This window comes from Rhinopithecus bieti, unplaced genomic scaffold, assembly GCF_001698545.2.
Source record: "Rhinopithecus bieti isolate Rb0 unplaced genomic scaffold, ASM169854v2 scaffold_2247, whole genome shotgun sequence".
NCBI classification, from domain to species: domain Eukaryota; kingdom Metazoa; phylum Chordata; class Mammalia; order Primates; family Cercopithecidae; genus Rhinopithecus; species Rhinopithecus bieti.
Window position 1 is genome coordinate 432165 of NW_016803732.1, and position 15325 is coordinate 447489.

Here is a 15325-nt window from a genome sequence, read left to right on the forward strand (position 1 = left end):
TTTTTGTTATTGAGACGGAGTCTCACTCTTGTCACCCGGGCTGGAGTGTAGTGGCACGATCTCGGCCACTGCAACCTCTGTCTTCCAGGTTCAAGCGATTCTTCTGCCTCAGGCTCCTGAGTAGCTGGGACTACAGGTGCGTGCCGCCACGCCCGGCTAATTTTTTTTGTATTTTTAATAGAGACGGGGTTTTACCGTGTTAGCCAGGATGGTCTCGATTTCCTGACCTCGTGTTCCACCTGCCTTGGCCTCCCAAATTTCTGGGATTACGGGCGTGAGCCACTGTGCCCGGCGCCATATAGATGTTATCAGTACAAAATACAGGACATTTTGACAGGCCACCTTATTTAGAATTGGAAACAAAAGTTTCCAAATTGAGTGTGCTAAATGCTTTTAGCTTTATTTTTCTAGTCTGAACCTTTGCAGTAGCCTTTCAGTAAGATGTAAATATTGAAATTAATTGTAATATTTACTGTGGTATGTAAAACCAGAAACTCCAGAACTACTTGTGTTAGTCATGAAATCACTGGCCTAGAGTTTGGTAGCTTCTAACTTCTAATGCCAGTACTGCTAAATCTTTTCTTTTCTTTTCTTTTCTTTTTTTTTTTGTGAGTCATTTGGTGAGGCTCTTGATTAGTGATTTTCATCTTCAGTTTGTAGATATCCTATGTCTCAGGTATGCAATTAGTTATACTTGAATTAATAAATTCAAGGATTGAAGGAAAAATCACCCACTGCCAACTCTTACTTGTCTGATTCAGTGTTTTCTGAACAAAAAATAACAGGAAAGACTTTTCCTTAAAACATTTAGTTTATAAGTTTGCATCTTTTCCATGTCTCATCTTTTACTATACTAATTATTTGTATTACACTTAATTCTCAAATTGTTACATGTAAGTTACCTTTGCCTCCCCAAATTGTAAATCATTAGAACCGGTGATTCTTACTTATTTTGCAGTCTTCTTTTTCCCAGTGCCTTGCACAGCATAAGTCAAATTTGGGGTGCTTATTACATGCCAGTTACTATTCCATATACATTGCATGTATTTACTCATTCAATCTTATGAGCAACTACATGAGATAGATGCGATTATCCCTCTTTTACCTGAAAACGGGATTGAGTAACTTCCTAGGCTATCCAAGTATGTGATAAATACTGTGACTACACTGTATTTCCTCATATGTAGTAGGGTTTTGAGGAACACTTTTTGACTGATTATCTTCAATGTGAAGGTTTTCATTTGTTGGCATTTATTTCCAAAACAAAGATTCCTTTAATCTATATTGCTTATCTAAATACAGAGTAGGAGTATTAATTCATAGTGTATTCTTGTAATTATATCTACAGTTGCTCATTTTGTGATTTAAAACATCTTGGAGAAAAATACAGAATATTCATGTAAGACAATGTTTCATAAAGATAATTGGGTAACATATGTAACAATTTGTATCAAATATCTTGAACTCACCACAATTTCTAGTCTTTTTCCCTTCCTGTTTATGACACCATTGTGCTTTTAGTGTCAGAGACAGTCTTTGTTTCATATGTTCAATTTCTTGCCACATTCGGATGTAGCATATCTGTAGTGTTTTCTGTTTCAGCTGCTGCTGCTGTTAGGTCCTCTTTACCTAACCTTTCACTAATTTTAATCTTATTTCTCTGCTTTAATATTGGTTGCCTATTTGTGATGTTAAAATTTTCTCGAAGTACAACTTTCATGTGCAGAACTTTCAGTGGTATTGCATTACCTCCAAAATGAAATTCAGATATCATAATCTGCCATTCATCGCCACCTATTTTGACTCCACTCACTTTCACACATTGTTTGGTACAGTCAACATCTACTAAGCAGGCTTTCTCTTTATCCTGTACTTAGCCCTCCGCTTTTATGCCCACGTATCCAAAATTCTAGAACTTAACTTTTGGCTGGGCGCTGTAGCTAACTCCTATAATCCCAGCACTTGGGGAGGCCGAGGTGGGCAGATCATGAGGTCAGGAGTTCAAGATCAGCCAGGCCAACATGGTGAAACTCCATCTGTACAAAAATATACAAAAATTAACTGGGCGTGGTGGCACATTCCTGAAGTCCCAGCTACTCGGGAGGCTGAGGCAGGAGAATTGATTGAACCGGCACCCAGGAGGCAGAGGTTGCAGTGAGCTGAGATCGTGCCACTGCACTCCAACCTGGGCTACAGAGTGAGACTCAGTCTCAAAAAAAATAAAAAAATAAAAACAAAAACTTAGTTTTCATTTTATTACAGGCAATTGGATAATATATTGTAGGAAGAAAAGAACTATGATTCAAACAGTTTAAAGAAATTTCTTCAATCAAGCATTTTTCCTCTTCAGGAGTTTTGTGTACATTGTCTAGAATAATCTTTCCCAAGCTTTTTGCATGACTGCTGCATTTTCACCTTTGAGGCTGTCTGCCTTTTATCTTGGATTAAATGTTTTATCTAAATTTTCAATATTTATCAGAGCACCTTGTTTGAGTCTAGCACTTTAGATATTATTTGGTAATTTACTAATTTATCATGTATCTCCCCCAGTAAATGTTAAGCTGAGAACAGGGACTGTAACTATTTTACTCACATTATATTTGTGTTGCTTTGCACAGAGACTAGATATTAAATGTTTATTAAAGATAGAAATAAGGAAGTGGTGCTACTTTGATTTCAAAGCTTTATATATTCCTAGACCTTTGGTTATCTGTTAAAAACAAGACCTAGCATATGACATACATCAGATGCTCAGTAAATATGTTTAATGAATAAAGCCAAAGTTATCTTCTGGAATGAGAATATACGAGCTATAATACACCCTGGTAGTTAGAATTATCTAGTTCTTATGCTTTTTTGTTGTTGTTGAGACAGAGTTTCACTCTTGTTACCCACACTGGAGTTTAATGACACGACCTCGGCTCACTGCAAGCTCCGCCTCCTGGGTTCAAGCGATTCTCTTGCCTCAGCCTCCCTAGTAGCTGGGACTACAGGCGCCGCCACCACACCCAGCTAATTTTTTGTATTTTTAGTAGAGATGGGGTTTCACCATGTTGGCCAGTCTGGTGTTGAACTCCTGATCACAGGTATTCCACCCGCCTCGGCCTCCCAAAGTGCTGGGATGGCAAGAGTGAGCCACCGTGCCCCTTCTAGTTCTTATACTTTTATGAAAGACAAAGAAGCTGAAGTGCTCCCCTGACCCCCCGGCCCCGAAAAAAGCTCAGTAACATGCTGAAGATCACATAGTTTTGTTGTGGTGATCTGGCCTGTTTTTGTTTTTTAACAACAAAGCCCATGTGTTTTCTTGCACTTCGTTTAGTCTGACTATTGCCATTACGTTAGTTTGAAAGAATTTAAACTTAAATCATCAATTTCTTCACGTGAAGAAATGGACCATCTAGATGAGATGGTTTCTAAGGTCTGCTGTGATTTTAAAGTTATACAGTGTTGTGGTTGTATGTCTTCGCAGCAGTTCCAGAATATTGTTTTTAAAGGAATTTGTAGTTCATTGTTGGGAAATTTTCTATTATTTTGCTTCCTCATAAGTGATGCCCATTTTCAAAGAAATACATGTACATTTTAAGTATGTGTATGAGTAGTATGTGTATTTCTGTCTACAAAATTATAAAATGATGAAACTATTCTCTCATACCTAGAATATAAAAGAGAAAAATGTGAATTCTTTAAAGTATTTTTCTATGCCCTAATCACTGGAAGTCCTGTAGTTCTTTCAAACTGTGCTATAAAATTTGTCTCGATGCTTATGTTCGAAATATATTTCCATGTTTTAGTCAAGAAAAGTACAAAGTGGCTTGACAGAAGGTGAAATTAAAGACTGCTGGTAATCCCTCGAAGAGACTGAGTAATAGGATTTGACAAATGTTTAAGAGTGGCATTGGAGACAAATGGCAGATTCAGGATAGGCTGTTTCTGCAGGAAGCATGGTTCTGGATGAGTGCTGCTCATAAAGTCATTGAAAGTTATTTCAGGAAGTTTAATAGAAATGTTGGTTTAGCAAAGACAACAGATTTTGCTATTTTGACTGCAGTGATTGTATTAATTCAGATTTATGAAAGAAAGAGCCCAGAATACAGAAATAAGGTAACAACAGAAAATTTAAGCATGTCAAGAACTTTAATGCTGGAATTGTCAGAGCAACCACAAAATTACTGGGCATCAATAGACTCCTAAGAATTAAGAGAAATTGCAGAATGTAAGCCATGATTGTCATTTTAGGAACATTATGCTAGAGCACAGGTTTAGGATTGGGCAAAAGAGTTGATTTTTAAGACTGCATTGGTGTTCTCTCTCTCTCTTTCCTTTTTTCTTTTTTCTTTTTTTCTTTTTTTTTTTTTGAGACAGATTCTCGTACTGTCACGCAGGCTGGAGTGCAGTGGTGCAAGCTCGGCTCACTGCAACCTCCGCCTACCAGGATCAAGCGATTCTCCTGCCTCAGCCTCCTGAACAGCCGGGATTACAGGCACGTTCCACCATGTCCGGCTAATTTTTGTATTTTTAGTAGAGACAGGGTTTCACCGTGTTGGCCAGGCTGGTCTCAAACTCCTGACCTTGTGATCCACCCGCCTTGGCCTCCCCCAGTGCTGTGATTACAGACGTGAGCCTCCGTGCCCAGGCTGGTGTTCTCTCTTAAATGTGTTTCTTTTTTTTTTTTTTTTTGAGACGGAGTCTCGCTCTGTCGCCCAGGCTGGAGTGCAGTGGCCAGATCTCAGCTCACTGCAAGCTCCGCCTCCCGGGTTTACGCCATTCTCCTGCCTCAGCCTCCCCAGTAGCTGGGACTACAGGCGCCCGCCACCTCGCCCGGCTATTTTTTTGTATTTTTTAGTAGAGACGGGGTTTCACCATGTTAGCCAGGACGGTCTCGATCTCCTGACCTCGTGATCCGCCCGTCTCGGCCTCCCAAAGTGCTGGGATTACAGGCTTGAGCCACCGCGCCCGGCCTAAATGTGTTTCAATATGATGGACATTTATTGAGCACTTAGTTTGTGTTGGGCATTTCAGCAGGAGGCACTGGTATATAAAGTAGCTTGTTCTAGTTCGTATATCATTTGCACTTTGCTTAACTCATATAAGTACTTTTTACTGTTTAATAAATAGTTTATTTTGTTAGAAAATACTTCTCTGATCTCTCATTGATGCCCTTCGTTCTATTTTAACCATTGTCATCTTTGGACATCTGTCTCAATTGTGGGTAAGACCTTAACCTTTGGACTAGAGAGCAATGCTGCTTACAAAATAATGATCGTTGGTAGTCTGTTAAACAGATTTGCAATTTCAAAGAGAAAAAAATGCAACTTTTTTCCACATACTTCACATATATTTTGCAAATCTTATGCACGTAATTCACATATTTTGCACATTTTAAATGTAAGATGTTTTGCATGACAATCCCTTTAAGTTTTTAACAGTGTTAGTTTATTGTAGGTGCATATGTACACAGTGAAGACTGTGTAGGTCAGTTTTAACCTCAGCCAACACGAGGTTAACAGGATGTTCACCTTACTAATGTTCTTTCGTATTAATTTTAATGCTTGTTAAATTTACATTTTATACTTAATACTCATTTTGCCAATTCACAAAATTGGCTTATTGAAAAATGAAAATAGTAACAAATATCATTTGTAAAAATGCTCCAGTGGAAATCACTTCAGTGTGAATATAGAATTAGAAAATGTATGTGGTTTTGGCCGGGCACGGTGGCTCACACTGGTAATCGAAGCAATTGGGGAGGCCTAGGTGGGTGGATCACCTAAGGTCAGGAGTTCAACATCAGCCTGGCCAATATGGTGAAAACCTCTCTCTATTAAAAATAAAAAAAAAATTAGTCAGGCGTGGTGGCTGTCTCCTGTAGTCCCAGCTATTGGGGAGGCTGAGGCAGGAGAATCACTTGAACCCGGAGGGCAGAGATTGCAGTGAGCAGAGATCACCCCACTGCACTCCAACATGGGCGACAGAGTGAGACTGTCTCGCAAAAAAAGAAAAGAAAGAAAATGTATGTGCTTTAGAAGAGATTCTGTGTGTATGATGTTTTCAGACATCAGCTGATACAGATAGGGAAGGATAATGACTCTGAACTTATTTTTTTTTGGCCTGCATTCCATTCACCATTGGTCAGTACATTGCCTGTCAAATATCTACCTGTCACCATCAGAGTTATCACATCATGTTAAAAGTACATTAATTTCTCTGGTAATGAATTTAGTCAGGTAATTACTTCACATCTCAGTTTAAAATTTGTTATGCAATATTATGGATGAATCCAAAGTTACAGAAACATCACCCAGAGTTGTATTCCTTTGAACCAAGTACAAAATAAGACATTGTTGCCGAGAAGCTTGTAGAAAGTGTTAACAGTAATAACAAATATAATCAGGGAGAACAAGTGCTATTGGAAAAGTATTATTGATAAAGAACATTAATTAAGTGACAATGTGGAAGAGCAATTCCTATAATTTGCCTTCTAGAAGATATTATTCAGACAAAACCACTGCTGTACAGTGTATGAATCATATGGTGTGTGTTACATGTATCAGTGAGAAGTCCCTAACAACTCGTTCTGTTTATCTCTGGAAACCTTTGAATATAGACAGTGAGGCTATGCTGGGAAGTAAGTTTTGGTGTGGACTAGAAAGGGTGACACATATAGTGGAGCACCAGCTATTTGAGCAGTAGCGAAGGTGATTGTAAATAAAAGGGACTATACAAAAAAGCCAATCAACACATCCCTTTCTTAAAACAGAGCAGTTAATTATCAACCATAAACCATTTAATGGTGATTTAATATTGAAGCGGCTAGAAAACACCAATCAAATTTTGATCTCTTGAGTCCAATCATTTTACAATGCTATATGAAAAGTGGGCAGGAAGTTCAAAACTTCTTCCTATAGTACTGCCTATATAGAGGAAAATATTCACGTGAAATTTTGAGATGAGGACATAAATTTAAAACATTTCCTTGAGACAGTGTTAATGTTGGTAAAGGGCTTTCCCTTGATTGTAGACACCTTGCTCAAGTGGCCTATCAGCGAATCCAGTGTCTTGAAGAGCCATCGCTTCAAGTCTTACGTGAATTTTAGTGGCAAAGAGATCAGATTATTTTAAGATTACACAACTCTCGTGCAAAGACTAAGTCTTATAGAGCTTTATTTTTTCCCCACTGTCTCGTTATTTTGCTTACCACAGAAACATATTTGGGGCTTATTTAAAACCATATCTAAATACAGCATAAAAACATAATAATATAATAACATGAAAGAATGCTTCCCTGAGTTGAATGCAAAGGACAGATTGGGAACCCATTTAACATCATCTACAGGTAGATTTTTGGTGACCTGAGGTAAAAAGATTATTTTGAGACATAGTATGTAGCCAAAAAAAAAAAAAGTGTACATGTGGATCAATGAAAACAAGAAATGTAAACCACATGTTTATTCTTAGAATAGCAGAAAAATGGCAAACTTCCTTTCTTTTTTTTCTTTGAGACGGAGTCTTACTCTTCTGCCCAGGCTAGAGTGAAGTGGTATGATCTTGGCTCACTGCAACCTCTGCTTCCTGGGTTCAAGCGATTCTCCTGCCTCAGCCTCCCAAGTAGCTGGGATTACAGGCACCTGTCACCATGCCCAGCTAATTTTTTATTGTATTTTTAGTAGAGATCGGGTTTCCCCATGTTGGCCAGGCTGGTCTTGAACTCCTGACCTCAGGTGATCCACCTGCCTCTGCCTCCCAAAGTGCTAGGATTACAGGCATGAGCCACTGTGCCTGGCACAAACTTCCTTTATGAATATATTACTGTAGTATAGAACGGCATTGTAGGAAAAGTAAAGCTGCCCATTTACCATTTTTATAAAGGTTCAGCAAGTTGTACACTAAAAGCTTAATGCTGGCCTGACTTTATATGACTTAAAGAAAAAAAAAATCACCTTTTTACACAAGCAATTGAACTGGAATTGTGTCCTTGTGCTTTTTAGAAACCATTCAGTGCCCCTTATTTTATGTCTTTTCATCACCACTGTGCTATGGCAATTTAGTCGGTGATCACTGTCTCCTTCTCCTTCCCACCCAAACAAGAATCAGTTTGAAACATTTTCAGTACTGGAATAAAAATTTTTTTTTAAATATTTTCTTTTGTTTACTTTCTGTGAATTACAATTACTAACATTTTTTAAATGCCATGTCGGCCGGGCGCGGTGGCTCAAGCCTGTAATCCCAGCACTTTGGGAGGCTGAGATGGGCGGATCACGAGGTCAGGAGATCGAGACCATCCTGGCAAACACTGTGAAACCCCGTCTCTACAAAAAAATACAAAAAACTAGCCGGGCGAGGTGGTGGGCGCCTGTAGTCCCAGCTACTCGGGAGGCTGAGGCAGGAGAATGGCGTGAACCCGGGAGGCGGAGCTTGCAGTGAGCTGAGATCCGGCCACTGCACTCCAGCCCCAGCGACAGAGTGAGACTCCGTCTCAAAAAAAAAAAAAAAAAAAATGCCATGTCATCTACCAGTGGTCAGTCTTCTAGAAGTGTGTAGACATGTTTTTGCACAATACATTTTGGGAGAAGGGGAGATTTTCATCAAATAATTTTTGTATTTTTTGTATTCACTATCATAATTAGTAAATGTATAAATATATTTCTTCTATACATAAATTGAGATGGCTTGCTGCAATGTCTGTCTTCATTTTATACGTTAGTCTTTCTAAGGCTGATACTTTTGAAGCTCTTGGACTCTCATGTCAGGGAAAGTCCCAAGAGATGTACACAAATACCTTTAAAATAGCCTTCTGGACTCAATTGTTAGATTTCGCAGAGTAATGGTGAAGTTAAAGAGATTAACATGTTTTCCATTAAATGTATTTTCTTTTATAAGTTCATATTTAAGAGCATTCGGAGTGTTTTCAGAAAATTCTGTATAGTGCAAATTTTAATAATAACTATGACTGTTTAAAAAATTACTATTTGCAGCATGGCATGGTCACTCATGCCTGTAATCCCAGCACTTTGGGAGGCCGGGGGAGGGGTGGATCACGAGGTCAGGAGTTCGAGACCAGCCTGGCCAACATGGTGAAACCCCGTCTCTACTAAAGATACAAAAAATTATCTGGCGTGGTGGTAGGCACCTGTAATCCCAGCTACTCGGGAGGCTGAGGCAGGAGAATTGCTTGAACCCAGGAGGCGGAGGTTGCAATGAGCTGAGATCTCGCCATTGCACTCCAGCCTGGGTGACTGTGCAAGACTCCATCTCAAAAAAAAAAAAAAAAAAAAATTAGTATTTGCAGATGTGAGAATGTACCTATGTATTTACACATTTGCACACACACACATATATCTTTTGAATTTTGTGCTATGTGCATATATTACCTGGTCAAAACATATACAGGTATAAACAAATAATGAAGGCAGTTGTTAGTGTATAATCAACCTTACCAATGAGAGCTCTGACCTTTGCCCTAGCTCTAGGCTCTTGTAATCTTCTGCAACATAAGAGCATAAGAGTGTCACTCCTGGGGGCATTGGCTGTGGGACAGTCTAACGATGTGATTTATGATAGGTTTTGTGCTGTGCCATATCAGTTTTTACCTGTCTCCAGAGGAACTTGAGTTCAAAGCTGTTAGCCCAACTTCTGGGAGGAACTGTAGACTAAAGGTCATCCACACAAACAATAGGTGAGCAAGCCCTAATAAAAACTCTGAACACCAAAGGCTGGAATGAGTATTGTCTCACATCGTGACTGGAAAGAGATAATGCCTTTCTGTGGGAGAGGGACTGGAAGCTCCACATTGGACCCATGCTAGACTCTGCTCTATATTCCTGTCATGCTTAATTTTAGGAGTCAACTTGACTGGATTCAGGGATACCCAGATAGCTGGTGAAGCATTATTTCTGGGTATGTTTGTGAGGGTGTTTCCAGAAGAGACTGGCATTTGAATCAGTGGGCTGAGTATGGAAGATCTACCCTGATCTAATGTGGCAGGCACCATCCAGTTGGCTGAGGGCCTGGATAGATCAAAAAGGTAGAAGAAAGGCAATTTGCTCACTTTGTCTCATCTGGAGTTGAGACACCCAGCTTCTCTTGCTCTTGGACATTAGAACTCCAAGTTTTCTAGCCTTTTGGCATCAGATGTGCACTAGTGCCCCTTGGTTCTCAGGCCTTTTGGATTTGAACCAAGCCATGCTACCAACTTCCCTCATTCTCCAGCTTGGGATTTCTCAGCCTCCATAATCATGTGAGCTAATTCCTCTAACAAATCCTCCATCATATTTATCATTTATCTGTCCTATTGGTCCTGTTTCTCTGAAGAATCCTAACACCAGGAGTGATTCTAGAGGAATAGAATTGTAAGGATGAGCTTCCTAAATTGGTTTTGGGACTTCTGGAATTGGCTTTCTAGTGTGATTATATTTTAGAATGCTAAGGACTCTATTTCCAATAGTACAGAGAACACTGGTTGTTCAGGGCATGAACTGTAATACAGACATCAAAATATCTGCATTAGATACTCCTAATCAACCATTTACAAGAGGCAGGAAATCAATGACTCTGTATATAATACTTTTGAATGTTTATGAAAAACTGAATGTCTTAGTCTGTGTTGTGTTACTATAAAGGAATACCGGAGGCTGGGTAATTTATAAAGAAAAAAGTTTTATTTGGCTCGTAGTTCTGGATAGCTAGAAAGTTCAGCTTTGGGCATCTGCATCTAAGGGCTTCAGGTTGCTCCCACTCAAGGCAGAAGGTGAAGAGGAGCCAGCATGTGTATCTCACATGACAAAAGAGAAAAGGGGGCAGTGCTGGGTCTTTTTTTTAACCTCAGCTATTTCTTGGGAACTAATAGAGTGAAAACTCACTTACCCTTTTCCACCCACAGGGAGGACATTAATCTGTTCATGGGGATCCACCCCAGGACCCCAAACACTTCCCATTGGGATCCACTTCCAACATTGGGGGTCAAACTTCAGTATGAGTTTCGGAGGAGACAAATATTGACCATAGTGCTAAGGAATATAATGATATTTCTTGGTTGTTCCTAATGTTACTACACAAAGTAATGAAAGAAAAGAATGAGTTAAGGGATTCAAATTCCCAGCTCAAGCAATGCATACTTGACCTCAGAAGCTTCTAGATGTACCCTGTGGAAAAATTTTCTCTCCTGGAGCCATAGGGCTAAAATTGCTAAAAATCAAACACAAGTCCTCATCATGCGATTGGCTGAATTAAATGAAAGTTGAATCCCCAGCGTCATAGGGCATCTACTGTTAAAGTGAGGACATTGATTGGGAAAGAATGGGATCCTGTAAGTTGATTTGGAGACGTGGGGAGACATGATGAAGCTGGGGACATTGAGCACTTAAATTTTGATGAGTCTTTTTTGCAAGCAGAAGTGGCCTTCCTACCCCCAGAAGCAATGGCATTCTTACCCACAGTGGTAGTGGCCTTTCTACCCTTAACCCTGCATTGTTTAAGGAAATGATAATGGCCTCGCCTGAGGCATTTGCCAAGAAAGACAATGCTGATTCTCCCCATACCCACTTCTATTACCCCTTTTTGCTTTTAGGCTTATAACTAGACTCAAATCCCAGCAGGCTCCTAAAGGTGAAGTACAAAGTCTGACCCATGAGGAGGTATACTACACTCCAAAAGGACTATTTGAATTTTCTAGTTCACACAAGCAGAAATCCAGGCAACATGTGTGGGAATGAATGTTAAGGGTATGGGATAATGGTGGAAGGAACATAAAGTTTGATAAGGCCAAATTTATTAATATGGGCTCACTAAATAGTAATCCTGAATTTAATGTTGCAGCTTAGAGAGTTAGAAAGCATACAAACTGGTTGTTTGGTTGGATGAAACAATCAAAAGGTGGCTCGCCATGAGCAAGTTGAAGATGCCTGATCTCCTTTGGCTTGATGTGGAGGAGGGAATTCAAAGTCTTAGGGAGATTAGAATGCTAGAGTGGATTAGTCACCTAAGACCTACTTACCCACACTGGGAGGGTCCGGAAAACACACCTTACCAATACTTTGAGAAACAGATTTGTGAGGGGAGTGCCAGCATCCTTGAAGAGCTCCATGATCGTTCTTCTCTGCAGGCCAGTCTTTACAATGGGAGTCGCAGCCACTCAATTAGAAAACCTAAATGAAATGGAAGTAATTGGATCTCAGATGGCAAGGGCCAAATGCTGACACTCAGCTGTGAAAAGCAAGGTGGGTGTGGTACTGTTACAGACAGTAGCGTCAAAGCAGCAATCAGGATAACCTGACTCATGCGACCTATGAAAGTGGTTGTTTGATCATGATGTGCCTAGAAGTGAAATAGATAAAACGTCTACTAAATTCTTACTTCATCTGTAATTGGAGAAAAATTATAGGTCAAGTGAACAAACAAACATTTAACCTGAATCATAAAAACATCATCGTAACTCCTCAATCAGTTCCCAGTCTTGAGCAGATTTACAGACCCACAACTCCTTGAATGAGGGAAAACCAGGTCCCATTAAGGAAGGACCCTAGTACAATACCAAAAATTTATCATTTTAATCTTTCTTCCGTTCTTCCCCAAAGAGACCTATGGTCTTTTATCAAGGTAACTGTGCATTGGTAAAAAGGAAGTAATCAGACCTTTCAGGAATTACGGACCAGTGTTCTAGTAGTTCCTGAAAGGTCTGATTATTTCCTTTTTCCATGAGACCAAAAGCATCACTGTGGCTCTCCAGTCAGAGTAGGGCCTTACGGAGGTCAGGTGGTCAGTAGAGTTTTAGCTGAGGTCCAACTTACAGTGGATCCACTGGGTCCCCAAATCCATCCTATGTTATTTCCCTGTTGTGGAATGCATAATTAAAATAGGCATACTTAGCAACTGGCAGAATCTTCACATTGGTTTCCTATCCTGTGGAGGGAGGGCTACTATGATGGGAGAGGCCAAATGAAAGCCATTAAAACTGTCTCTACCTAGGGAAATTGAAAATCAGAAGTAATACTGCATTCCCAGAGGGATTGCAGAAATTGCTGTTATCATCAAGAACTTGAAGGAGACAGGGGTGGTATTTTCACTACATCAATGTTCAATTCTCTTATTTGTTCTGTGCAGAAGACAGATGGAGAATGACAGTGGATTATTAGAAGCTTAACCAAGTGGTGACTCCAATTGCAGCTGCTATACTAGATGCAGTTCCATTGCTTAAGCAAATTAACATAGCTCCTGGTAACTGGGAGGCAGCTTTTCATCATGAGCAATTTTAGGCCTCCAGACAAATATTTAAGAATGTGTCAAAATGATTTCCGTCCTATGGCATAGTGTGGAGCAAAAACTATCAATGATAAACTTCATCCCAAACCACTGCAGCATACATCTTACATGAATGCATAAGACTGAGCCCTATCAATCGAAATCAAAATCTAAAAGGGCATTCTTTCCAGCACTGTTCATAATAGCAAAGACTTGGAACCAACCCAAATGTCCATCAGTGGTAGACTGGATAAAGAAAATGTGGCACATATACACCATGGAATACTATGCAGCCATAAATAGGATGAGTTCATGTTCTTTGCAGAGACATGGATGAAACTGGAAACCATCATTCTCAGCAAACTAACACAAGAACAGAAATCCAAACACCACATGTTCTTACTCATAAGTGGGAGTTGAACAATGAGAACACATGGACATAGGGAGGGGAATATCACACACTGGGGCCAGTTGAGGGGTGCAGGGCTAGGGGAGGGATAGCATTTGGAGAAACACCTAATGTAGATGACGGGTTGATGGGTGCAGCAAACCACCATGGCACCTGTATACCTGTGTAACAAACATGCACATTCTGCACATGTATCCCAGAACTTAAACTATAATGAAAAATAAATAAATAAAAGTGCATTCCACTATGCCTCTTAGTAAAACTCATTGAAGAACATAAAAATCAGATGTTGAGACATACAGGTTTTGAAATGTGGCTCAATTATTTAAAACCTAGTATACTTTGACATACTACTATATAAATGATAATAGCTAAGATTGATCTAATACGTGCAAGACTTTGGCTTAAGTACTTTTTAGATACTAACTCATTTACTCTTCATAACGACAGTATGAGGTAGGTACTCTTATTTTACTTATTTTATAGATAAAGAAACCTAGGCATAGAGATATAAGTGACATACTCAAAGTCACACACCAGGCAAGTGGCATAGCTTTGGTTTGTACCCAGGTGGCTTAGCTCTGGAATCTGTACCCCTATATTAGTTTGCTAGGGCTCCCATAATAAAGTACCACAAACTGGGTGACTTAAATAGCACAATTATTTCTCACAGTTCTGAAGGATAGATGTTCAAGATCAACGTGTTAGCCAAGTGTGATAACGCCTGTAGTCCCAGCTACTCAGAAGGTTGAGGCGGGAGTATCGCTTGAGCCCAGGAGGTTTTCTGGGTTTTTTTTTTTGAGACGGAGTCTCGCTTCTTGCCTGGGCTGGAGTGCAATGGTGCAGTCTGAGCTCACTGCAACCTCTGCCTCCTGGGTTCAAGCAGTTCTCCTGCCTCAGCCTCCCAAGTAGCTGGGATTACAGGCACATGCCAGCACACCTGGCTAATTTCTGTATATTTAGTAGAGATGGGGTTTCACCATATTGGCCAAGCTGGTCTCGAACTCCTGACCTCAAGTGATCTGCCTGCCTCGGCTTCCCAAAGTGCTGGGATTACAGGTGTGAGCCACCACACCCGGCCAAGCCCAGGAATTTGAGGTTGTAGTGAGCTTTGATGTAGCCTGGCCTACAGAGTGAGACCGTCTCTAAAGACAAACTAACAAACAAAAACAAGATCCAAGTGTTGACAGGGTTGGTTGGTTTCATTCAAATACCTGTCTCCTCAGCTTGCGGAAGGCTGTGTCTTCATTTTGTCCTTACATGGTTTTTCCTCTGTGCACACATGTGTCCTAAGCTCCTCTTCCTATAAGGACACTAGTCACATTGTATTGGAGCTCACCCCAATGATCTAATGTCGCCTTAGTTAATCACTTAAAGTCCTTTAAATACCGTGCATTCTGAGTGGTATCATGCATGAAGTTTGGAGAGTCATAATTCAGGTCATAAAGGTCCCTAACCTGACCTCAAGTGATCCACCCACCTCAGCCTCCCAAAGTGCTGGGATTACAGGGATGAGCCACCATCCTGGCCAACATGGTGAAACTCCGCCTCTATTAAAAATACAAAAATTAGCCAGGCATGGTGACTCGTGCCTGTAATTCCAGGTAGTCAGGAGGCTGAGAGGCAGGAGAATCGCATGAACTCAGGAGGCATAGGTTGTAGTGAACTGCAATCGCATCACTG